General features: G+C 33.3%; 1 long non-coding RNA gene across 1 annotated transcript; it reads right to left on the reverse strand.

Moving 5' to 3' along the window:
• Positions 1–766: 766 nt before the first annotated feature.
• Positions 767–2,844, reverse strand: LOC140955089 (uncharacterized). Its single transcript, XR_012168778.1, has 4 exons — positions 2,324–2,844; positions 1,921–2,005; positions 1,363–1,832; positions 767–1,279 (listed from the first exon to the last, which is right to left on the reverse strand). It is a non-coding gene; the product is annotated as an uncharacterized lncRNA (long non-coding RNA).
• Positions 2,845–12,854: the final 10,010 nt, after the last annotated feature.

The following is a 12,854-nucleotide window of genomic DNA, read 5'->3' on the forward strand; positions in this document are numbered from 1 at the left end:
TAAATAAAAAAGCAAATCAAACCAAACCAAGCTGAGAACCAGTCATCACCAAACCTAACTAAATGAAAACTATACCTATAACCCCCAAACAGAGAAGATGGATATGGGCAACCAAAACAAAACCAGCCTCACGTAGGATCAACACCTTTCCCAACACCAAAACACCTTGTATAACCTGCAACATCCTGCATAACTTGCCAACTTGGAGCACCTTTCATGGGCAGCAATTCCAATGCATCAATAAAGAGAAGAGGACTGATGAATCAGAGCCAAAAGCCTTTGAGATCAGCACCAAATCCCCCAAAAACAGCAAGCCAAAACCCAGACAAAAGGAAAGAAAAAGAAGGCTGATTAGTCATGCCATCATTGCAAGGCAAATAGAGACACAAAAGCAATCCCACCTTACCCTAACAGCTCAGTTCTTGGTGACTTCGATGGAGAAAGAGAAGAGGAGTGCAGGAAAACCAGGAAAGAGAGAAAGATGAGCTTAACCCAATAGTTAGCAACCCCAATCCCAGCCCCAGCAAATTAGACCCAAACCAAAAAAACATAATGCCCTATGCCGAATGAAGGAAAATTAACACAAGAAAAAAAATAAGCATGCTCCTAGCCCAAGCCCACCAACATAAGCTGAATAGAAGGGCAGGAAAGCCAGCCAAAAAGAGCCGAGCAAGAGGTAAAAAAGCCAGCCAAGAAGCACTTTGCACTTTTCCATTGAATAGGAAGTTGTCTCTTGATATACAGTGGATTCACCAATCCTTTTAGTTTATTTGTTATTTCTTCAACGCATCATGCATGTTATACAATCCAAAACTTGCAAACTGGATTATCTAATTTGTGATCTTTTTTATCAATATCTTTTATCTCTACTTTTATCACTCACAAAGAACACCAAGAGAGATCATTCAAGCACATTCAGGACAAGCTTAAAAAGATGTGAGTATACCCGATAATACCCACACTACCAAGTCTTAAGGAATCTTCAAGCACATTCAGGACAAGCTTAAACGCATCCTGCATGTTATACAATCCAAAACTTGCAAACTGGATTATCTAATATGTGGTCTTTTTTATCAATATCTTTTATCTCTACTTTTATCACTCATAAAGAACACCAAGAGAGGTCATTCAAGCACATTCAGGACAAGCTTAAAAAGATGTGAGTATACCCGATAATACCCACACTGCCAAGTCTTAAGGAATCTTCACAAACTTTAATCCTGGCTTGTCTCTATTCTTTTGAAACAGATATCAGCAGATCCGATATGATTTTGGTTCTCTGCATCAAGAAGAAAACGAGCATTAGATATGGTCACAAATCTGCTAATGAAAAACTTGTTACACTGGTAAGTGAGTGGATACCCTGCCTATTGTTGTTTGCATAATGAAGAGAATTAAGCAAGCAGGTTAAATGCTTGAAAAAAATAAAAATGTCAGTTTCAAGTTTCCACCTAAAGCCATATGCAAATGCTATTAACTGACAAGTTTAAATCAAGTAAATCAACAGGCCCAGAACTCTTCACCGATGACATGCAAGAACGCATGCCTTAAATGCCATTGCCTTCAAGCTAAAACAATGTTAAATGTTTAGTTCTTTCCAAGTTTCATCAACTCTATAAGCTTCCTGCACCATTTATACATTCCTTTATTGGGAGGCCATATTAGACACGGGGTAAAAGTAACCCTCTCGAAAAGTAAGCAGGAAAAGAGTCAAATTATGATTATGTTGGAATCGTTCCTTGTTTTGTTCTTCTTTAATGGGTCGGCTTCTGCAACAATTAACTTCGGTAGCAATTTTTTTCTCGATAGCTCCTAAAACCCTTGATTACAGCCTTTATCCGAACAAAAATCAAATCCAACTCTCTATTTTCAAAACAAAAAAAAAAAACCATACACAAAAAAAATCTGGCACGACATTACCTGCTTTATATACATCTTAAAATACAGAATCATCCGCCTTCTATCAAAGAGATTAAAGAACAGCACCATTAGCGGAGTTTTCTTACTGTTAGAGACAGAAAAAAAATTAATTTAAATTTTTTTTTTTAAAAAAAAAAAGGATTAGCATGCCTATCTGTGTACGATCCAAAATCTGATATTATTCCATGCCTTTTTAAGCATGAAATTAAAAAGAAATAAATAAATAACAGTTTCCAAGATTAAAAAATAAATGGTTAAAAAAACTAACAACTGCTAACTAGGGTTTCAACTTCCATAAATTTACAGAATATACAAAAATCGGAGTCTCAAACCTAAGTTCTAAGTAACAAATACAAGCACTAAAACCACGGCGTAGCGGAGCAAAATTAGCAAGAAAACTTACGAAATTGTTGCTCCATCGACTAGAAAGGGGTTTGGCTTGAAGAAGAAGAAGATGAGGAGTAGTGGAGGACTGGGTTTGAGCGGGCGAGTTAATGGTTTAGGTGTTGGGTGGGCGCGCAAGTTAAGGCCGTTGAACAGAGTGCTCCAGCGGTGTGTTTTAGCGCTGGGCTTGTGGTGTGTCTCTATCAGATGCTTTGACATGTCTTCCTCTTCCACTAAGTTCTTGGCCGCTATCGCTGCATCATATGATCCAAGAAATCCTTCCTCTTCATACTTTGTCTCCACCGTGAAACTCCATTGTTGTTACAGAATTTAACAGGCAAAGAAAAGAGGAACTTGAAAGATCAAGGAATTTTTTTTCGTGTCCTGTAAATCAAAATCAATGAAGTGGAAGTGTAACAGAAGGGTTGTTTTTTAACGTTACTAAAGGGAAGTAACGGATAGTTTTGATGTCGATTTGATTTTTCTATGTTGTTAACAGATAGTGATGTCGATTTGATTTTTCTATGTTGTTAACAGATAGTGATGAGTAGTGATGTCACGGATAGTTTTCTTTCTTGTTTCTTAATTACTAAAGGGATTCCTATGAATATAATACCCATATTATTATAATATATGATAAAAATATTTTCATTTTAATATAGATAGGTACTCTCTCTATATCATAAATATTTAAAACAAAATATATATACAGCAATTAAAAGTTTGAGGATCAAATTTGATATAATCAACAAATAATATGATATTTCTAAATTTTTTCATAATTTCTGAAAAAGTTTTTTCCGCTCAAAATAAAAAAGAAAACACTTTCCTGGAAACTAAACCAAATTTTTCTTTGAGTTGAAAGTATTTTCTGTTTACCAACTTTTCTAATAACAAACAAATACAGAAAAGTTTGGAAAATGATTTTCTGAAAACCACTTTTCGAAAAACAAACACACCCTAAATAAGTCTATTATTGTTCAAAATAAAACCCACAAGGATCATGTTCTAAATCGATATGCCAAGCCATATCGGATTTAATAAATATGGTTTTGAGTGAGGGTTAATTGGGTAATGTTAGTGGTAAGCAAAAAAACCTAAAAACCAATTAAACTGGAAAAACTGGAAAAAATTTAACCAAGAAAACCGAATTAAAAAATAAAACCAAATGAACCGATTAAAAAGCCTAAGAAAAAAACCGATTTGCCCTAAATTTATGCCTTTCCCGCTTTAATATTGTATACTCCATCATTATTATTTATAAACAAAAGATAAAGAGTAAGAAAACATTTTTTGCTATCTATTTTTGCATAAAAGAGATGTGCATTAGGGATATTTTTACCCTAATTTTTGCTATTTGATTTAATTAGAGACAGTCTCAATTTCATGGATTTTACAAGGTTGTGTTGGGTTTTTTATGAGTTGGTTCTCTTGTCATATAGATCATTATTTTGCACTTTTTACATAGTTAAAAATCCCAGCCATTTAGACTAATCAATTTATCATCCATCTTCTCCATTTGCTGGCATCAGCTTGCCTTTCACATGAAACATAACTTGATAGTTTTGGTTTTTCCAATTTTTTTCCTCAATTATTCGAACCGAAAATGATCGGTTTAAACTGGTTTCGATTCTGAATTAAGAAAAAATAAAAATTCGGTTTGGTTGGTTTTTTCAAGTAAAAACCGAACCGAACTGAAAATGCTCACCCCGAGGTAATGTCATGAGAATTTATTTGCTTTGAGGATTGAATTGATAATTAGAGTTTTTTTATATAAAATATTTTTTTCTTAATTATGTGTATATTAACTCATTAAAGAAAAATAGCGGATAAATTATTATAGTTTAATTTAAACAATTGATTCCCAAGGAAAACTTCTTTTGTAAAACTTCTCAAGGTATGGATGGTTATTGAACTAATATGGTATTGTTTATCTCAGGATTTGCTATCATGTTTTTTATGAGAAAATTCAAGAACATCATAATTTTGATTTCACTTTCTTATTGAATATCACGGCAGAAATACCAATGGTGTTGTTTTTGACCAAATATCACCATCACATTTTTTGTTGTTGTTGATAACGACAATCATTATGCCCCCTAACGTTTCAAGATGCCTCAATCCATACATGAAGGACATTTCAAGTTGCCTCAACCATACATGAAGGAGATGATTATAGATTACTCTCGTGCAATGTTATAGGTAGAATCAATTTTTTAAATAAAAAAATATTAGAGATAATTAAGAATTTTATTAATCAAGTTAAATTTTGATTAATTTAATATCACAATAAAAAATAAGGTAACAACAAAAAATAAAAATATTACTCTAGAAAAAAGATGGGCTACCATGCGAAATCAATGACACATGAGATATGTCAAGATTACTTGTCTATCATGTGTCCTAGATCATGAGATCAAGATAATTCAATATAAAAGGAAATAGATGATAAATAAAAACAAAACTGTAAAAATTAAGAGATAAATATAGATCAAGATATTTAATAGCATAACACATGTTATTTATCCGATTGTGTTTAATGAATTTATTTATTAAAATCAATCTATATTATAAAAATAAATTTAATTTATATGAAATATAAAAAAAATTAAAGATGAATTATATTAACTTCATGAAAAATTAAAGACACACAATGTAATTGAAAATATAATTACCATTTAAAAAAGGCTAAATAAGCTAAAAATAACATAAGAGGGGTATTAATTAAAAAAAAAACTTAAAAAATATTTTATAAAAAGACATAAAAAAGGTATCAATTGGAAAAAAAAAACAAAGAAAAGTATCAAGAAAGGAAAAGCCCAAGTGCATGGGCCTTGAAGCCCAGGCTAATGCAGGCCTATGAGCCTGGGCCTACTATTTTTTTCAAGTCATCTACAATTTTATTCTAAAAAGAGAATTGACAAACGTGACGTTGCTTATTGTGGGAGACGATGTGTTGTCTGTCAGCCCAAAATCCAACAACCATTTTTGTGGTTGGAAATTTGGGCTTGCTAGTTTTTTTTACCAAAAAAACCTTGTTTTTCAACCATTTCAATCGCAAAACACCCTACAAACACCAAGCAACCAACCTATCAACCTAATGAACCAAAAAAAGGTTTAAACCACTTAAAAAAACCAGAAAAAATATTGCATCCTTGACATATATTTAGTTTCTTAAGCTATATCGAGGCTTAAAACAAACACTATAAGACTCCCTTCACCTAGTGAAACTCGTTAACACCAATTTTAACTTTTTTTTATGGTTGGATCGTCGTTAACAAAAAGATCTCTCTCTCTCTCTTTCTCTTCCAAAATTTGATTACTCTTTCCACTCCCATGAAAAAATTACCGGAAAAAAAAAAGATTCTAGTAACAAGATGTATTTTAAAAAAAAAAATTAAAAGGACCAGCCACGTTAGACACAAACCATTCCATGTGCCAACAGATAATTAGGCAAGTAATGCTCTCTTCCTTAAAGCATGGATACTTGGGATCCAACTGTTTATTGTCACCTCCATAAATGCTGAGATAATTGTTGCGCTGCTATGAACACACTTGATTTTGAGGCAGAATGTCTTGTGAATATGTTTTCATCTATTTATAATAAATACATTTTTTAATATGATTTTGGTGAACTTTCATGATTGAAATGTAATCAAGTGGCTTTGCTACTGCTAAATATATAGCAACATATTGTCCACCTGTTTTTTGATTCAACATATTATTGCTCTAATAATTAAGAACTAGCTAAACATTTGAAAATTGAGTAATGTGAGAGACAAACAGTTAAAATGGAAAATCCAGTGTTTTTACACTTGGAATCTTCTCACATTTCACCATCCCAGAGTTCATCCATTGTCCTTTATGCACCATAAGTCCCTTGCACAAAAGTATTTCCTATAACAAGCCTCTCCTACATGTTTAAATTATAAGGTCAATCATTTTGCATTTTGAAGGAAGTAAATTACTTCTTATAGCTCATGGATGATTTAGTTGTGTGTAATTACTTGATAAATTCAGAGCGCTAATATATGACCCTAAGATTCATCAAGTAGGTAAAACATGAGCCTAAGTGCATTAACGCAAGAGACCACTTGCATGACCAGACCCATAAAATCTTACAGGCTAATTCAAGCAAAATTTTATATAACTGTAGTAAATTATTACTTACTCAGAACTACAATTATCAGATATTTAGTAGGTGTAGTGCAGCTCAAGACAAAAAATAATGTATTAGGTAGAGCAAGTGCACAGAAACATTCATAGACATAAAACATTGAGAGAGAACCCTGTCACTTGCCTGCTCAATTTCATAAAGCTTGGAAAATAAGTCTTCAGGAATAGACCAATAAAAAAATGTCAATGTTTTCTATGATTCTTGCCTCGTTTATGCTTTTAAGTAGCACACCGTGGCCCATTTGTAGTCTTCATCGAAGAACCATTTGTGCTGGAGATTTGCCTAATTTCTCAGCAATTATTTTAAGAATTGGATTCTTGAGAACCTCAGTCTTGATCTTCTGTGAACCTGCGAAACCTAATAGTGCACACCGCTCAAAAGAGTAGGGGGGAAGGAAACAAAGGAAGACAAATGACCATCACAGTAATTAATAATTTGACTTTTTTCCCTTTAAAATGAATAGATGTATTGCATTAGAAAAGGAAGATTTATAAACAAACTAAGAGAGATATCAATATTGTAAATCCCGAGAAAAAAAAAATCAAGGCTGGATTAAATTAAAGGAAATAAACTAAACTAAAAAGAAGTGGGGGCAAAATGAATACACTTAAAGAAAATGGGGCCTAAATGTAAATAAGAATAATTATAGAGTATAAGCACTCCTTTTCTCACCAAAAAAAAATCTGCAGATAATCTCTGGTCATGACAGACCCTATAGGGTAGTAGGTCTGGTTTGTTGATGAGAAATTTTGACTGTCTTAGAGGCAGAACTGGGCTCTCCTTCCTTCAGAGAACTTGTAGCCTCATGTTTTAGCTTTCCAACAAGACTAATCTCGCTTGAATTGAAGTTCTATAACTCTAGATATAGTTAAAAATCTGAGGAGAGGTCGGAAAGTAACAGTTAAAAAATGAGACAATAACAGTTCAATGTCTAGACAGTAACAATTTGGGATTTAAGCATAAAAAATTCAAATATATATATATATATATATATAAAGGAATGATAACTGCGGTTGGACAAAGAATGACAATATTAATGGGTGAGATGAGAAAAACGTAAAATATTAAGAAATGACTGAAAGAAAGACTTGTTGGTTTGTTGATATGTTTATAATAAAACATATCCTTGAGTGAGGAGAATTTATGAGATAAACTTGTGAATTACAGGAGGGACCACAGGCGTGGTGCAACAACAACAGTAATAATAGGGGAGCACGAGTAGAGCTTCTATTGCAGGTAAGTGAATCGCCCTATACTTCCTAATTAATTCCATGATTTATTTATATTACAAATGTGAAATATAAATTACTGAATATATGTGTATTCAAGGTGAAAAGTTATTGTGTGAATTGCTAAATGATGAAATTACCACTAACAAAGGAAATATGAGAAGTGCGATTTGAGGCGTAAACTAGCATACATTTAGTGTATGTTAGGATAATGAGTAAGTGAATCGCCATGATTGAACTACCATACATTTAGTGTATATTAGGATCCCGGGTAAGGGGATCGCCATGTATAGACTAGCATACATTTAGTGTATGTTAGGATCCCGGGTAAGGGGATCACCTTGCATCGACTCATATGGGATGATGATGATGATGCCAATGAAATTGGTATTGGTAATGTGATAAGTAAAAATAATCATGTTCGATCTCATAAAGTCTGGAATGAAGGTTGAAAGTGGCAAAGGGAACAATTATTAATAGTTGGATAAGGAAGGGATTCTAATAAAAACTAGAAGGGAGAAGCGAATGAACTATGAATGCAGTTTACCTTATTGAAATTATTAGATATTTGTGTTGTTATATTTATTGTAATATTCACCTTTCAATAATATGTATTTTGTTTCAAGATCATCGCATGTACGATAAGAGTAGATCCTAGCTTATGTTCCCTTCTTGTAATCTAGGTTCTAGGGAGTATACCCTTGTATTTTATAAACATGAAATTGTTTGTATAACTTGATTTGTATAATTAATGTTTAAACTTGATTAAATGAAGTTAACCATGTAGTTCATATAACCATACTTCATGCCTATGTAATTATATTTATTTATTTTTATCCATCCATAATGATATTTTGTTATATAATGCATATCATAAATATTGTGGTTGATAGGTATGAGTATAAGTGTGGAAATTGAAACATAGGATGATTGGGTTGTGATACGATCCAGGTAAGGTCAAATTCGGATTTTGACGTAAAATGCGCAACTATCCAGTTTTACGAAAATAGTCATAATTCTCAATCCTACCATTGGATCGGGCTGAAATTGTACGTGGAGGCTCCTGACATGTTTTCATACCTTGGGTTAAAATATCATGTCAATCAGAGTTCGGCAAGGCATCCAAACACGGGTCAACAAAGGTTGTACGGGTTTTGTTATTTGCTTCCTTTTGACTTGTGGACTTCCTATTTGGCTAGAATTCTTTTCCTAAAAGGATGCGGCAGCTTATTTTGGGAATCTCCTAGTTCTACAAAGATCTTTAATGGGCTTCAACATAGTTTCCAAGTGTGGTAAGGATTCATAAATGTTTCAGAATCCTTTTTTTACAAGGATTCCTTATTCATCCTAGCTACAAAAAGGAAAGAAGATTTCAGAACTAATTCTACCTTCAGATTTGATTCTCCTAGCTTATATAGGACTTCTAAAGGGCTACAAATCTGATCCTATCATATTTAGGATATTAAATTCGGATTTATTTATTTTATTGTTATTTTCTTCTTAGTTTAGGGTTTATTTATATTATTTGGGTTTAATTGTAAGTGGGCATCATATAAGTCCACATAAAGGGTCCATTAGGGTTTATTTTAGTTTGCATTCACTATAAATAAGGGCATAACTAGACATGTAGGGAAGACAATTCATATTAATAAAACTTCTTGTTTGCCGCACTTTGTGTGTGTGTGTTGGTGAGATAATCTCCCTTCCATGGTTCTCTAAAGAACTGAAAACGACTTATCGAAGAGCAACTGGCTTCGTGGCGTTATCCTTATACTTCTCGTTCGCGAATCAATATTCGTTGGGTGGGGGTTTACGTTTCCAATAGTGCTGGTGCCTAGGTACAAGTTATCTTTGTGTCACACTCCTATCAAACCTGATTTACTTGGCTTTCCGGGAATTGGTGTCTTTGTGTGTGGGTTGCGTGACCACGTGATCACGAGGTTCGCATCAGGTTGGGAATTAAGTTATGAGATGCGAGTTATTGGAAATGTAAAAAGATTCCATGGTAATAACTTGGGACCTTCCAGATAGGGGGGACCCTGTCGAAATTCCGGTAGATTTTAATACGAAGACCATGAATATATATATATACAAAAAAAAAATTATTCTGTTTTTTTTTTCGATTGACATGAGATTGTTGTTTTATCCCGGAATGGGGGATGTTACATTTGGTATTAGAGCCCAGGTTGCTATTTTAGGGACATGAATAATTAGATGATTTTGAAATGTGTTTTCAGGATGGTGAGAACAAGGCAAGGAGCCAAGACTGATCCATCCCCAGTTCGGGGAAGTGACCAGAGTTTTCTTAATGAAAGTGATCCAGACTAGGATCCCTTGGCAGACACCTCCTCTCATATACCTGCAACACCAATGTACTCAGAAGGGGGTGAGTTAGTGAGACTTCAAATTATAGCAACAACGGAGAAGTCTGAATCTGTCCTGCAGCCCCGACACTATTTAGTGTTCATCCCATATCTTGAGTTTTAGAAGCCAAATGACCTCAACTTTTTTTTCCTGGAAAGCTAAGAGAATTTTCTAGAACTTTCATGAGTATAGGTGGCTCCAGTTCTGATGTTAACAATGACGTTTTATTCAAACAAAAAGATAAGGATTTTCGCCAAGTCAAGATGTGGCCACCCACTCAACAATTATTCATCAAATCAATAGTTTCAAATTTTAGCCTATAAAAGGAGGCATTTGCCATGCATTTAGACATCTTGGTGTTCAGATCAAGATCATGCTCTTGCTCTTTTTCTTTGTATTTTGTAATGTTTATGTTTTATTTGATGCTATATTAATCTCTTGTTTATACTCTTCATTTCCTTTCCTTTATTTGTATAATTATGTTCTTATCTTATTTATTTATGTTTCTTTCTTTCATTATGTTTAGCTAAATCTATTATGTCAATGTGAAAAGGGTACACTAATGGTGTAAGAATAAGTATAGTATAAACTCAACATGGACTTTAATGCTTGATATTAACATGTTTTATATTTGTTACCTTGTTCACTTTTAATACTTTGCTTGTTAAATGGTTAATCTAGATTTATGTTGTATAACACTTGTTACAACAAATACTTGGCACTTTTATAGCCCATACTGTATGGTATAACCGACACCTGAGCTATGAAAGGAACTTGATTTGTTGTTAATTTAAGTTATAATCATGAATGCCTGACAACATTTACAAGTATTAGCATCATTCGAATAAGATAACTAATGTAATCATGTTAATAATTTATAATCTGATTGGAACCTCCTTCACGTGTGGTTTCCAAGTTGAGTAATAAGAGTTTATACTATACTTGTTTGAAATGCCATTAGTGGATCCTCTAACCTTGACATTTGTTTTTATCATTGTTTAATCCTTACAGTAATCTTCAAGTTCTCATTAATTTCTTCCTCTTCTTTTTATTTACTACTACTACTACTACTACTACTACTACTACTACTACTACTACTAGTATTATTATTATTATTATTATTATTATTATTATTATTATTATTATTATTATTTTACATTCTTGTTATATTTTATGTACGTTAAGTATGCTTTGTGTTTGATCAAGGATCCTGACATTGTTGGTCTTGCCTTGTTCATTCGCATCAGAAATCTGTTTATATTATATAATACATCTCTTTGATCTTTTTATAAACTCAGTATATAGGCTGGAAACCTGTGACCCGATCTTTTAGATCATTCTCAGGTATAACAACGCCACGTACTGTGATACGATCCAGGCAAGGTCAAATTCGAATTTTGATGTAAAATGTGCAACTATCTAGTTTTACGGCAATAGTCATAATTCTCAATCCTACCATTGGATTGGGCTGAAATGTTACGTGGAGTCTCCTGACATGTTGTCCTACGTTGGGTTAAAATATCATGTCAATCGGGGATCGGCAAGGCATCCAAACACGGGTCAACAGAGGCTGTACGAGTTTTGTTATTTACTTTCTTTTGACTTGTGGACTTCCTATTTGGCTAGGATTCTTTTCCTAAAAGGATGTGGCATCTTATTTTAGAAATCTCCTAATTCTACAAAGATCTTTAATGGGTGCAACATATTTTCCAAGTGTGGCAAGGATTCATAAATGTTTCAGAATCCTTTTCTTACAAGGATTCCTTATTCATCCTAGCTACAAAAAGGAAAGAAGATTTCAGAATTAATTCCACCTTCAGATTTGATCCTCCTAGCTTATATGGGACTTCTAAAAAGCAACAAATCTGATCCTATTATATTTAGGATAGTAAATTCAGATTTATTTATTTTATTGTTATTTTCTTCTTAGTTTAGGGTTTATTTATATTATTTGGGTTTAATTGTAAGTGGGCATCATATAAGTCCGTATAAGGGCTCCATTAGGGTTTATTTAAGTCTAGAGTCAGTATAAATAAAGACATAACCAGACATGTAAGGAAGACAATTTAGATTAATAAAACTTCTTGTTTGCCGCACTTTGTGTGCGTGTGTGTGTTGGTAAGATAATCTCCCTTCCATGGTTCTCTAAAGAACTGACAAAACGACTTATCGAAGAACAACTGTCTTCGTGGTGTCATCCTTATACTTCTCATTCGCGAATCAATATTCATTAGGGTGGGGTTTACGTTTCCAATAGTGTTGGTGCCTAGATACAAGTTATCTTTGTGTCACACTCCTATCAAACCTGATTTACTTGGCTTTCCGGGAATTGTTGTCTTTGTGTGTGGGTTGCGTGACCACGTGATCACGAGGTTCGCATCATTTGGTATCAGAGTTTGGCTCCATTAATCAGTTATATCCTTCTGAAATTTTCGTTTCTTGTTGTTTTCGCAAAAAATTCCTTAGTGTCCAATTTCTTTTTCTCTTGATTTGGGAGCATATAAGGAAAAAAGATAATAATAAAAAAAAGTTATTTTGTTTGGTTCCTGACCAAAATATAGCAGTGGCATAAAAAAAAGAGAAAAAAAGGAAAAAAAAATCGTTCAAAATGGCATTTATTTGTTTTTGCTGCAGAAAACTAAACAAAGGAAAATTTGACCAAATCAACTAGGAATGAGCTCAAATTTGATTATGTTATTACTGGGACCCTAATCGCACCACATATTGATTTTGGGGTCAATTGGATATCATTTGCTTTGGGTTTCAAATTCGGGTCTAAT

The sequence above is a fragment of the Populus alba genome, chromosome 19, assembly GCF_005239225.2.
Source record: "Populus alba chromosome 19, ASM523922v2, whole genome shotgun sequence".
NCBI classification, from domain to species: Eukaryota; Viridiplantae; Streptophyta; class Magnoliopsida; order Malpighiales; family Salicaceae; genus Populus; species Populus alba.